Source organism: Geotrypetes seraphini, chromosome 2, assembly GCF_902459505.1.
Source record: "Geotrypetes seraphini chromosome 2, aGeoSer1.1, whole genome shotgun sequence".
NCBI classification, from domain to species: domain Eukaryota; kingdom Metazoa; phylum Chordata; class Amphibia; order Gymnophiona; family Dermophiidae; genus Geotrypetes; species Geotrypetes seraphini.
In genome coordinates, this window is record NC_047085.1 from 242,415,926 (window position 1) to 242,429,576 (window position 13,651).

The following is a 13,651-nucleotide window of genomic DNA, read 5'->3' on the forward strand; positions in this document are numbered from 1 at the left end:
CTGCTCCCACTGTCCAGCAGCACGCTTTCTCCCTTCCCTGCTCCTCCTGTCCAGCATCCGCTAGGCCGTGCAGCCTTGGAGCTTTTGCTAGGCCAGCTCAGTTCACATTATGAAAGTGGGCCGACCTAGCAAATGGCCCGCGGCTGCTTCTGCTGCTGGTCCAGGGGTGAGAAGAAGAAGAGGAGTCCCGGCAGTGGCAGCTTGTAAAAAGCCAGGAAGTGAATCAGCGTCGGAGATCGGGGCAGGAAATCAGCTGAGGCCGGTGTAGGAGATCGGGCCATGAAATCAGCTGAGGCAGGCACTGCACATGTGCGGTGGGCACGGCGCCACGGATCACGGACCCACCGATTTTGAAGTATGCATGCGCGCTAAGGGTTTTATTATAGTGGATTCAACGGCCATGAATTAAAATCACTTGTTATACAATCAACTTGAAATTTAGTTGTCTTGAAATACTTTAAGCAGTGGACTATGATTTCACCTTAGCAAGTAAATACTTCTAAACCAAATGATTTGAGAACAGGCAATTTAACCTGTGCTGTTTACCTCATGTGGTAAAAACTAGGCTTGTGAACAGCATGGAGGGTGAGGCAAGAGGTATTGTAAAAACATGTAGATGTTTGACATTTCAAAAACTGGAATTTAAAAAAAAATTCTGAGATTGTTTTGAGGTTATTTTGAAAGAAAGCTAGCAGAAATGGTACAAGGAGAGTGGGAAAACTAGGTGAACCGTTAGCCTTATATGTCCCTTCTGTAATTAAATTTCAGGCTGCTAAGTAGGTTTGACTGTATTACAGTCAAACCTCTGTTTGCGAGTAACCCGGTTTGCGAGTGTTTTGCAAGATGAGCAAAACATTATTGCAAAACTTGTCTCGCAAACCGAGTGTTGACTTGATTTGTGAGCACCCCCCCCCGAGAACCAGCATTGTTCCCCCCGCTCGCAAAGGCCCCCTCACGTGAACCGCCCCCCCTGCACGAACCGGCACCCCCTGCCTGAACAACTTGAAACTTACCCCCCGTCTGGCACCGGCACACAGCCCACAGGACGTGACGGTGCCACTCGAATAAGTTCCTGCCTCTGCTGGGCCTTGAGCATCTGCGCATATTCAAGGCCTTCTATTGCTCCCTCTCAGTGAGAGGGAGAACTAGAAGGCCTTGAGCATGCGCAGATGCATGCTCATGGCCCAGCAGAGGCAGGAACTTCATCATGCGGCACCGGCACATCCTGTGGGCTGCATGCCGGTGCCAGACGAGGGGTAAGTTTCAAGTTGTTCGGGCGGGGTGTGTGCCAGTTTGAGCGGTGGGGGGGGGGGAGCAGCGCTGCTGGCCTTGTGGGGGGGGGGAATGTATCAAGCGAGTTTCCATTATTTCCTATGGGGAAACTCGCTTTGATATACGAGTATTTTGGTTTACGAGCATGCTTCTGGAACGAACTATGCTCGTAAACCAAACTTATGCTGCTAAGTAGGTTTGACTGTATTATATAACTTATGCATGTAATTGGGAGCAGTGGCGTACCTAGGGTATGTGGCACTCGGGGCCCATCATTTTTTGACACCCCCCCCCATCTATATGAAAAATATGATTTTTAGTACCAATCTACATATCGCACCACAAGAGTGTACCTAGGAAAAGGCTGCATCTTAAACACTGCAGTGAGCACTAGAACACCAACACATACATTGTAAAACTAAACAAGCCAGATCCCGCACAGTCAATTGGTCCTGTAGTCAGTGCCAACTGAAAACTATGTTTTTTTCATACACACAGAACAGAGATACACCCTCGCCCAAAATGGAATAATCACAAACTAAAAATAGAAATATGTAGACAAAAGTTAAACTGATCAGCCAAGAAACCAGACCCTGGATACAATGCAACACCACAAAAAACAGTAGCACATGTCCTCTAATACAGTGCAAAATATAAAGACAGTAGATGTAAATTTGAAAAAACTGATACATAACAATCACCACTTTATAAATTAATAGAAATAAAAAAATACCATTTTATTGGACTAATCCCCGTAAGCTTGGTCCCCATCCCCGCAAACCACCTGATTCCATCCACACAAGCCTTGAATCGTTTATATTAAAGTATAAAAAGAAACAATATTCTGTACAATTGTCAATTTATAAATCAGCGTCTTCTCCCCACTCTCTTCCCCATTTCCCTTCAGCATCCTCAGCCCACTCTCTCTCCACTTTCCTTCAGCGCACGCACATAAAAACAAGCAAGTAATTTTATATCATTTTCATTCTATTCATTCATAGAAATTAAAGTCTAGATAATGCCAGTCACATAACAAAACATGATTTTACAAAAATAATTCCCTGCAGTCAAGCCTGCAAGGATTACTAGATGTCTTTCAGCAGTTCCCCTCCCTCCCTCCCCCTTACCTTTGTGGCCAAGTCAAAATGATCTACCAACAATAAAATTTTAAAAACACAAAGCACGCTGTACGCAGAGAAAATGTTAATTATCATTTATATTCTGCGGGTTTTCAAAGAGGTCAAGGCAGATGACTTTATGCAATGTCACCTCAGTAACAACTATACAAAAATAGACAAATATTCCCCCTCCCTTTTTACTAAACTGCGATAGCGGTTTTTAGCGTAGGGAGCTGCGCTGAATGCCCCACGCTGCTCTCGACGCTCATAGGCTCCCTGCGCTAAAAAACTCTATTGCGGTTTAGTAAAAGGGGGCCATAGTGCAAAATATAGACAGCAGATATAAATTTTCAAAATGGACACATTTTGATCACTAAGTTGAAAATAAAATCATTTTTCCTACTTTTTTGTCTGGTGATTTCATGAGTCTCTGGTCCTTCTTCTTTCTCTCTCCCCCTGGCTCCCCTCTTTATTTATGCCTTTCTTTCTCTCTCCTCCTGGCCCCCCTCTTTATTTCTGCCTTTCTTTCTCTCTCACCCCTGGCCCCCCTCTTTATTTCTGCCTTTCTTTCTCTCTTCCCCTGGCCTCCCTCTTTATTTCTCTCTCCCCCTGGCCCTCCTCTTTCTTTCTGCCTTTCTTTCTCTCCCCCTTGGTCCCCCTCTTTCTTTCTGCCTTTCTTTATCTCTCCCCCTGGCCCTCCTCTTTCTTTCTGCCTTTCTTTCTCTCTCCCCCTGGCCCTCCTCTTTCTTTCTGCCTTTCTTTCTCTCCCCCTTGACCCCCTCTTTATTTCTGCCTTTCTTTCTCTCCCCTTGGTCCCCCTCTTTCTTTCTGCCTTTCTTTCTCTTTCCCCCCCCCCTGACCCCTCTTTATTTCTGCCTTTCTTTCTCTCTCCCCCTGGCCCCCCTCTTTATGTTTTCCTTTCTTTCTCTCTCCCCCTAGCCCGCACAAAGCCATCGTGCCAATTTTTCCACTTCCACGATTCTTTCCCTACCCTCACCCCCAAGCCAGCAGCCGATTTCTCCCTGCTCCTTCCCCGATGTCCTGATGTCCTGAACTTCATCGGGCAGCAGCAGCATTCACAATTCACTGCTGTTGCCCGCTTCAGGCCTTCCTCTCTGTCGGGTCCTGTCTTCATGAAAACAGGAAGTAGGTAGGACCCGGCAGAGAACAAGGCCTGAAGCCGGCAACAGCAGCGAATTGTAAACGCTGCTGCTGCCCGAAGAAGGTAATGGAGCACCGAGGCAGTCCGCTTCTCCCCCCCTCCCAGCTGAACCCCCGCTGACCCTCCTATCTCCCCCCCCCCGTGAACCTTTCCGACCTTCCCAGCGAGAGCAGCAAACCTCCTTCGCGGCTTTCTCCTCCCTCTGCCGCGTTACAGATGATGTCATCAGTGATGCGGCAGAGGGAGGATAAAGCCGACGCTACTGGAGGGAGGTTTGCTGCTTTCGCTGGGAGGGTCGGAAAGGTTCACTTGGGGGGGGGGAGAGACAGGATGGTCAGCGGGGTTTCGGCTGGGAGGGGGGAGAAGCGGTCTGCCTTGGTGCTCCAAGGCCTGGCGCCATTACTTTTTTCGGTAATGGCGCCGATGCTGCTTTCGCTGGGAGGGTAGGAGCGCGATAGGGACCGGGCCAGCTGTGCACCCCCCCCCTAAGGCGGCACCTGGGATGGACCTCCCCCTCGCCCCCCTTGGTACGCTACTGCCCTGGGGAAACAGCCTGCAACAAGATCGCGCGATGCCAGCAATCTTTGCATGCTTCAGCTGTTTCCTCCGCCGCGGTCCCGCCCCTCCTCTGACATCAGAGGAGGGGCAGGACAGTGGCGGAGGAAACAACCGAAGCAGGCAAAGATCTCTGGCATCGCGATCTTGCTGCAGGCTGTTTCCAGACGCGACACCCGGCGCAGGGGGGAGGGAAACTGGACCGGACCGGGAGCACCCCCTCAGGGCTTGGCACCCGGGGTGGACCGCCCCCCCGCCCCCCCTTGGTAGCCACTAATTGGGAGCCCTACCCATGTTACGCCCACTTGTGTCCCAATGCAGTTGTGTGCTAAAGCACTTACATGCACCCTTATGAAATAGTATGTTGCACACCTAAAGCACAAAAGACTACCTATCTTTAAGAACAATGAAATAGAGTTCTCTGGACCAATGATAATAGCTAATTTTAAGGAATTCTTTCCTGGTACAGTTCTCTCTCTCTATGACTTTAGCTCTGATGATTAATATTGACTTAAAATTATAATAAATCTCAGAACCATAGCAACCATTTGGTTTGAACATTTGGGTGTCACTGGGGACAATTGTTGCAAGAGGTATCCTTATGCCCTAGATAAGTTGGTTTGTCGTATGTGGTAATGTGGCAACTGCTTTTAGTAAGTCTAGCCCATAGACTGCAGCAGTAGTCAAGGGATAGCACTCTTTTTCTTTAATGCGAATATTTTAGCTCCGCCCTTACACTCATTTTTAATGCAGAGATCAGTGCATAGAACTATTAGTGCACTTCTGTTTTTGTTGCTGACACTAACGTTTTCATGTGATTCTTTAGGCTTCCGCTCTGTCAGAACCTCCCTCTACCAAAGACTCTGGTGCCTTTATTTGCAAATACCTGCAAAGTGCCCCTTAATGTATTTCAATCCTTACCATACACTGTCACTCAGGGCACCCCCAACCAGTCAGGATTTCAGGACATCCACAATGCATATGCATGAGGTAAATTGGCATACCAAGGAGGCAGTCCATGCAGATCTATCTCATGAATATTCATTGTGGATATCCTAAAAACCTGATTAGCTGGGTGTGTCAGCAGACGGGATTCAGAACCAGTGTTCTAAATAACTTACAGCACCATGTAGCCTGTAGCTATCACAGTTGAACTATGACTTGGTGTTCATACCAACCCCCAAACCCCCCCCCTCCCCCAGGACTACAAATGCTGCATTAAGTACTTCCAGCTCAAGGGCTCAAAGTGCAAACATTTAGTTTAAAAACTGAATCTGGATCTCCTGCATTATAGCACAGCATTAGTACTGAACATTGGACTGACCGTAATGTGCCTGACTAAAGGAGAACCATAGACTACAAATGTTTGGGAGACATGATGAACTTCATGTATATCCTGACAACATTCTAGTATCTGCCCACTGACAGGCCTATAAAGAGTGGGGGTGATAGGGGGCTCATCTGAAACCAGAGAAGGGCATTTGGATTTTTGGACTGCATTATCCTTCAAACACAGGGGAAAAAAACCACCCAAAAACCTGCTCTATTTGTGCTCCTTGAGGCTGCTCAGCACTACAAGATAGAAGAGACATGTCAAACACTAGCTTCTAGAAACTAGTCATTTATACAAGAAGGAATAGTTGACATGCAGTGGTCAACACTCTTGCTTCAATGACTTTTGAATCGGCACATGTCTTGAGGCTTTTTTCCCCACTTCTGAGCAAAAATCCTAAGGCTAATGCTTTATCTTGCTCCAGACATTTCACTCACCTACTGTATCATCACAGCTGAAAAAAAAAATAATACCAAAGCTCTACTTCCAAGACTACTGCATGCCTAAAGCCAGAAGGAAGTTGTCATTCATTTGCACGGGAAATGAAGCTTTGAAAATGTAAGCACTTAATTTTCTTGGCTGAGAAACAAGAAATGGAATTTTCAGCAGAAAGTGATACGATCGTTAGAGCTAAGAGAAGACGGTAGCAATTCAATGTCTGGGGTTTTATTTTCACAAAATTTTCCAATGAGCCAAACAGAACACTAACAGGAAATTAACTGCCCTGTAAGCAGGATATACAGTATAACATTAGCAGGCTCCTTTTAAAAAACAACAACACAAATGCTACCCCTTCCCCCGAAAGGCTTGGAATGTTATAGATTATTACCTCCTATTCAAGAGACACACTGTGCATTTAAATGTATTTGTCCTACTGCTTCCCTTTCCCCCATTCCTATTTACCTCACACATGCAGGTAGGCACCTGGCAAGCATCAAAATAACCATTAGTGCTATTAAAATGCATATTAGTTAAACACAGTGCTAGCCACTGAACCAATAACATGTGAAGAAAAGTGAAATAGGTGCAAAATAATAAAGGTCCAAAGCAGATCACAATGAGAGAGAGCGAGAGTGTCATGCACGAGAGATTAATATTACCCCCCCCCCTTTTTTTTTAATCGCTTTTTTGTTGTGTTTTATCACACAGCTTTTTAAGGAGGTGAGGGCACCGAGTTTTGCTGGATCATCATTTAGGGGGCCTATGGCAAGTGGAAAGTTTTAGCACCGCTTTGATTTGTACAGTCAGGGAACCGTCCATGAAGAGAGACAGAGGCAGAGAAATGTGTGCTACTTCCTCTCCTAATCACAGAGATAAGGTTTCACATCCCAGGCACTGGACATTTTCCCATTAACAAGTAATTGCAGCAAAAAAAAAAAAAAAAACAACTCTAAGAAATCAGCCTTTCCGTTCCTGCTGGGCTCCAGCATTTCTTCGTACGAGAGAGTTTAAATCCTTCAAAGCAAGACGTGTGTCTGTACCTGGACGCTTATGTTAAGGCAGCCGAGTAACTATTAATACAGCCACAATTGAATAGCACAGAAAGAGTACAATTCATTCTCCAGCGTCTATTTTCTGTATCCATGAATTGAAAGCACAGATGCAACGAGAACATGCCCTATGCAGTATATTCAGCTCAATAAAAGTGCAGTACTGCCAAAGGCAGACTTTGCAAACATAGATGGTGATGCTTTCCTCTCCGCACCCCCCCCCCTCCCCAATATTTATTGTGTTAAATGGAAACGTGCTTCTTATTTTCAGGTCTTACCTTGGGTGGCTGGCCCTAAACTGGTGGCGAGGAACTTAATTTTCGGAGGGGCAGAGAGGGGGACGTGCTTCCTTGCACATCCAGCCCCTTTGGAGTCCTGGGGAAGGCGCCTGACTCCGGCTCTGTGCACCTCCAAAGCCCACAGCTCCTCAGCTCGGCTGCTGCAGCTCACAAGGGCTCCTCCGATTGGCTGCCACAGCCTGCTCTCCTGCCTACCTCTCTGCTCCTCTCTTTCTCCCTCCCTTCCTCTCCTCTCCTCTCGCACTCCGGCTCTCTCCTCTCTCGCCTGTTTTCCTTCTTCCTCCACCCAGCACTTGGAGGCTTCATAATCTCCGCAGGTACATTGTGCCTGTACCCTTCAAACCTTTTCTGCAAAGTCATTCTGAAAGGAACATAATTAATAAAAAAAAATCCTTGGCCAGTGTCTCCTGGAAAAGGCAAGGGAGAAAAAAAAAAGATCCTTAGTACTATAGCTCTTGAAAAATGACAGCTTGGACTCTGTGACAATAAGCCCATCAATTCTCTGTGAGAGAAGAGTGTGTATGTGTGTATTGGGGAGGGGGGGGGAGGGCACTGGGCGTTTGCTTGTCAGATGGAGTGGGTGTGTGCAGAAGGAAAATGTAAGCAATAAGGCACTGGTGTGGTACACTGGTAATATATGCTCAGATTTCTCTGTGCAAAGTTGTCACAGCCCGCTAAACATTCAGCTGCTGGCTCATTCAGTGATCCACAGTGTGATAGTGGCTGTAAGATTTTACTTTCCAGATGTTACTTGATTCCTTTCTGCAGTTTAGCCAGCACCAGAAAAGCATCATGTTAGACAACTCTTGCCATGATAAAAAAAAAATTAGCTCTGAATGTCTAAAAATGAAAAACAAAAATCTATAGATAATTAAAACAGATCCTTCCCCCTTCCTTTCATGATATTCCCTGTAAGTTATGCTTTTTCTTTTATGCAAGTGAAGGAATATGTGAAATGCTTTCCAGCAGTCGAGTAATGGGATATAGCCTTCCTCCAGAATCCAACTGGGCATCATGCTTAACACTTTACAGTACCTTCTGTCACCTCATAGTATACAGCAGCGTCATGCAGGTTTTGTTTTGGGGTTGTTGTTTTTTTTTCCACTAGAAGCATGAAAGAATGAACCTAATGGAATGGTTGAAAAGAACAGAGGATTCTAAGCCCTTGCTTAGAGTCTGTGGGATGAATTTGAACTAATAGCAGGATCTCAAGCTATTCAGTGACTAAAGGGTTAAAGTTAAAAACTTCCAACAAACAGATAAATCAGACCAATTTTGCTATCCTGCAGAACCCTCTGTACTGAAATTAAACAAGGAAAGCAAGATAATGTAAAAAGATAAAGTGACAAATTACATATTTGTCTTATTTCTAGTGTCAGTTAACACCTTATAAACTAAACTATATATACTGTATATATGGTTTAGTTTAGTTAATGAGTCTATAGTTCAGAAATACAAGATTTATAATATATATCTATAAATTCCCCTGCCTCAACGGGCAATTTTTACATGGAGCTGGGAGGCCCGCGAAGTCGCCCATCGGGGAGGGGGGGGGTGTTGGGTCCAGAGTAGAAGGGAAGGAGTGGGTTTTTCTGGCTGTGGGAAAGACGGGATTGGGTGGAGGTTGTGGCCGAAGGGGCCAATGGGAGGGGGATAAGAACCAAAACGGTCACCAGGTCCTCTGAGACAGCTTTTGTCTTCGTGCAGCTTACCACTCCGGTGGTCGCAAGTGCTGGGCCGTCCCAAGCGGTGCGTTTTAGCAGAGCGTCAGGAACCTGTGCAGCAGTTCTTCCTTGTGATCAGCAGCATAGCTGTGCGGGGATCGGAGTGCGGAGCGTGACTGAGCGGTGCTGTTCAGTTGGCAGCATGGTGCGTGCGGCGGCAGGAAGTGGAGGCCATGCAGACTTGGCGGAGGTATCCTTGCTTGCTGACGACTACTTTGATGAAGAGGAACCTTCGATGAGTAGTGCCTCTGTTGGAGAGAGAACTTTACTTCCGTGGCGCTCGCGTTCGGCAGCCCAAACTGTGTTAGCGCTGGAGGTAGGAGGAAGGGGTGGTGTGTCCGGACTGTGCCCAGGGGTCGACCTCTCAGGGATGCAGGCAGATCACCAGGAGTCCAGGGTAGAGGCCATGGAGCCCCAGGGGTTAGAGTCATGGAGGGTTGTGTGAGAGCTGGGCCAATGTTGGGGGGTGTCTTTGGAGGAGCCCTGGGAAGGGGCAGTGGGACTGGTTCTGGACTGGGGCCCAATAGGATTGTGGAAGGGGTTGGATCTCTGGGGGAGCACGGTGTGCCACTGGGGCATGAAGCAGGCATGAACAGCCTTCTTTCAGCACTGAGGGAGAGTCAGGGATGGCCTTCGGGTCCCTTGGGCTGGTGGTCGCTGTGAGCGATGGGGCCATGGGGGACCACTTGAGGGCTGGGCCCATGGGCCACAACTCCTCCTCCTCCATATGTTGGAGCAGACCCGCCATCACCCTGGGGCCTTGGTGCTGCAGGTGGGGGAGACATGGTGGGGTTGTGAAGGGGTCATGGGCCCAGGGACGCATCCCATGGGCCTAATGTACCCTCATGCTGTGCAGGTTGCTGGCCCCTATTCGGATTTTTCCCCACAGGAGCCCGGACAGGAGAGAATTGCTGGGTTGGTGGCTGCTGGCACATCTGGAGGCGGCATGGAGAGAGCACTGCTGAGCGGAGTTGAAGTCAGCGCCAGTGGGATGATGTTGCCAGGATACAGTGGTTGCTCCAGATGATGCCACTACAGGAGCTGTCGGTGGAGGGAGCAGTGTCGGACGTGACCAGCATACGGGTAGCATGGCCCACGGGGCTATGGCTAAGGGAAAAAGAGGTAGGAAGAAGGGGAAGGGGAAGTCCGGCCACAGGGAACGAGTTTCCTCTTCTTCTTCTTCTTCCTCTTCATCTTCTCTAACCTCTTCCTCTTCTACGTCATCTTCCTCTTCTTCAGTGACCCCTCGTCGGTCAGAAATGGTGACACAGGAGCAAGGGGGCGAGGATTGATGTGCTCTGGCGTTCGTGGTGCTTTCGGAGCTGTGGGAGAAGGACGTTGCGTTGCGACGCAAAATTAAAAAGCAAACATGTGTGGACATTTTCAGGCTCCTTGAGGGCTGGGTGCGTAGAGGGAAGAAGAAGAGTATTGTGGTGAATTGGACATGTGCGTTTCTGCGGTTGGCCAGTGTGTGGGGGTGGGAGAGACCGCAGGACTAGGGTCTGCTGCTGGCATATGCTGACTCCATCCTGGATGCATACCATCGTTTTGGAAGTTGGGCGTGGCTCAACTACGATGAGGCATTCCGGGACAAGATGGAGGAAAACTACCATATGTCTTGGGGTATCCAGGACATCAACCTGTGGCTCAACCACATGGCAAAACCGGGGGGCCTGGAAGCGATTGGTCCTGGGAGGGACGCCCTTCCGAGCCCAGGTAGTGTTCATTCCTTTCGCCCCTCCAGAGGGCCGGGGGTGGTTCCTGGACTCTGTTGGCTGTTCAACAAATCTTCCTGCACCTTCACCGACTGTCGATATCGTCATGCCTGTTCCCTGTGTAGCCAGGGACACTCGGCTCTAAAGTATTCCATGAAGGGGGCAGGAGTGCAAGTGTTCCATGAAGGGGGTAGGAGTTTCCCCCGGCCCTGCTAAGTGAGGGAGGGGTGAGTGGGTTGCCCACCTTGATTCAGGTGGCGGCTCTGCAGCTGTAGCTGGATAAGTATGAGGATGCGAGGGCGGCAGCAGTATTGGCTGGGGGTTTCGAGGAGGGTTTTGTGACTCCTTATGTTCATCCAGTGGGTAATGTTCAGGCTTCAAATGCCTCTTCAGTGTACAGTCAGGAAAAAATTATGTGAGGAGATTCAGAAGGGGTGCGTGGCGGGGCCGTTTCAGGAGCGTCCATTCCTGGTGATGATGCTCTCCTGCTGGCGATTATCCCAAAGAAGGAGCAGGTAAATATCAATTAATCCACAACCTGTCGAGGCCTGCGGGACTGTCAGTGAATGAAGGTATACCATGTGACCTATGTACGGTCCGTTATGCCTCGTTTGATTATGCGCTGCAACTCATTTTGACGGCCAGCTGCGTGGCGCTGTTGGCGAAGGTGGACATTGAGTCTGCCTTCCGTCTGTTGCCGGTTTATCCTTCTTTGTATCCTCTGCTGGGATTTCGGTTTGAAGACGCCTTCTATTATGACCGCTGCTTGCTGATGGGCTATTCGGTGTCTTGAGCCTTTTTCCAAGTAATTTAACTAGTTTCTACACTTGGTTACCACTCGGCAGGCAGGGCTGGATTTGGAGGTGCTTGACTTGGATGAGTTTCTTTTTGTGGGGGCAGCGGTTGAAAGCAACCTTTGAGAGCATGGTGGCGGAATTTGAGGTTCCTCTATCGGCCCTCTTGTACGATACAAAGTTATTCAGAGTAGTAAAGACACAGAGGGATTACGAAGATCTGCAACGTGGCATAATCAGGCTCGAGGAATGAGTATCGACATGGCAATTGAGGTTCAACGTGGATAAGTGTAAAGTGATGCAAGTCGGTAACAAAAATCTCATGCACGAATACTGGATGTCCGGGGAGGTACTTGGAGAGACCTCCCAGGAAAGGGACTTGGGAGTTCTGATCGACAAGTCGATGAAGCCGTCCATGCAATGAGCGGCAGCGGCAAAAAGGGCAAACAGAATGCTAGGAATGATAAAGAAGGAGATCACGAACAGATCAGAGAAGGTTATCATGCTACTGTACTGGGCCATGGTGTGTCCTCACCTGGAGTACTGCGTCCAACACTGGTCGCCGTACATGAAGAAGGACACGGTACTACTTGAAAGGGTCCCAAGAAGAGCGACTAAGATGGTTAAGGGGCTGGAGGAGCTGCTGTACAGCGAAAGATTAGAGAAACTGGGCCTCTTCTCCCTCGAACAGTGGAGATTGAGAGGCGACATGATCGAAACATTCAAGGTACTGAAGGGGATAGACTTAGTAGATAAGGACAGGTTATTCACCCTCTCCAAGGTAGGGAGAACGAGAGGGCACTCTCTAAAGTTGAAAGGCGATAGATTCCGTACAAACGTAAGGAAGTTCTTCACCCAGAGAGTGGTAGAAAGCTGGCACGCTCATCCAGAGGCTGTTATAGGGGAAAACAGCTTCCAAGGATTCAAGACAAAGTTAGACAAGTTCCTGCTGAACAAGAACGTGCACTGGTAGGGCTAGTCTCAGTTAGAGTGCTGGTCTTTGACCAGAGGGCCGCCACGTGAGTGGACAGCTGGGCATAATGGACCACTGGTCTGACCCAGCAGCGGCAATTCTTATGTCCTTATGGCCGAGAAGTTGGAAGGGCCCAATACTAGGCTCACCTTTTTGGGGATGGAGTTGGACATGGTGGTGATGGTGACCCATCTTCCACGGGGGAAAGTTCAGCAGTTGGCATTGATATCGCAGGTGGTGGGTGCTCGGAAGTCTACCTTGCGCATGGTGCAGTTGTTGTTGAGATCTGTCAGTTATTGCCTATGGGTCGAGCTTTTTAAAGAAGGCTGGTACTGGCAACTTCGGGTGTGTGGGACCTTAGGCACTTTGTCCATATTACGGCGGGGATTCACATGGATTTGTGAATGTGGGCCCTTTTCCTGGAGCATTTTAATGGGACGCTTCCGATTCAACAGTCGGAGATGTCTAATAGGGAGCTGGACTTCAATTGGGTGCTGCCAATGGTGCAGGTTTTGGGCTCTATTGCCAGGTGGATTGGTGTGCTGTGGCATGGGCAGAGACCTGGAAACAGACAGGTGTGACCCATAATGTGACCCTGTTGGAACTGTTTCCATTGTTGGTGGTAGAGGTTTGCACGGGAACGCGGATCACGGGAATCCCCCCTAACCCATGGGACTCCCACGGGGACCCCCCCTCTGGCCCACGGGACTCCCACAGGGATGGAAGGCTTTGGAAGCAGGGTTCGTCCATATAATGGACACGTCAGCCTTAGTAAAAGAGGGGGTTCATAAGTTAATTATCTGAACAGAAAACAAAAAAGGGTTCCACCAAAGAGATTCCAGAAGGAAAACAGCAGCGCAAACACAAAAGAAACTGTGGAATGGATGATCCTGTCAGAAGTAATTGCTGCTTTTTATGGGGACGGGCGGGGATGGAGGTAATTCCTTGCGGGGATGGGTGGGGACGGAGAGGTTCCTGGCGGGGACGGGTGGGGATGGAGAGGATCCTGGTGGGGACGGGCGGGGATGGGTGGGATTTCTGTCCCCGTGCAACTCTCTAGTTGGTGGCATGCGAGCTGTTGTTGCTGAGGAATAGGCGCATCGTATTCTGGTGTGACAACATGGGGGTTGTGAAGGTGATCAATCGGCAGGCATTGCTTACGCATCAGTGCCTTAATGCGGGAGCTTTTTTTGTGCTGCTTGCATCTCAATTTGTA

The 13,651-nt window shown here is 48.6% G+C and overlaps 1 protein-coding gene across 2 annotated transcripts in view; it reads right to left on the reverse strand.

Moving 5' to 3' along the window:
- CDH18 (cadherin 18) overlaps positions 1-13,651 on the reverse strand; it is a 1,088,060-nt gene that overhangs the window by 964,301 nt on the left and 110,108 nt on the right. Inside the window, exon 1 of one of the 2 annotated variants that reach the window (XM_033935273.1) lies at positions 7,209-7,422. The exons of the other annotated variant lie outside the window; for it this stretch is intronic. The gene's annotated coding sequence lies outside the window, so the exon portion shown is untranslated. Of the gene's footprint in view, positions 1-7,208; positions 7,423-13,651 lie in introns of those variants that run through there. 2 annotated transcript variants of the gene reach the window in all.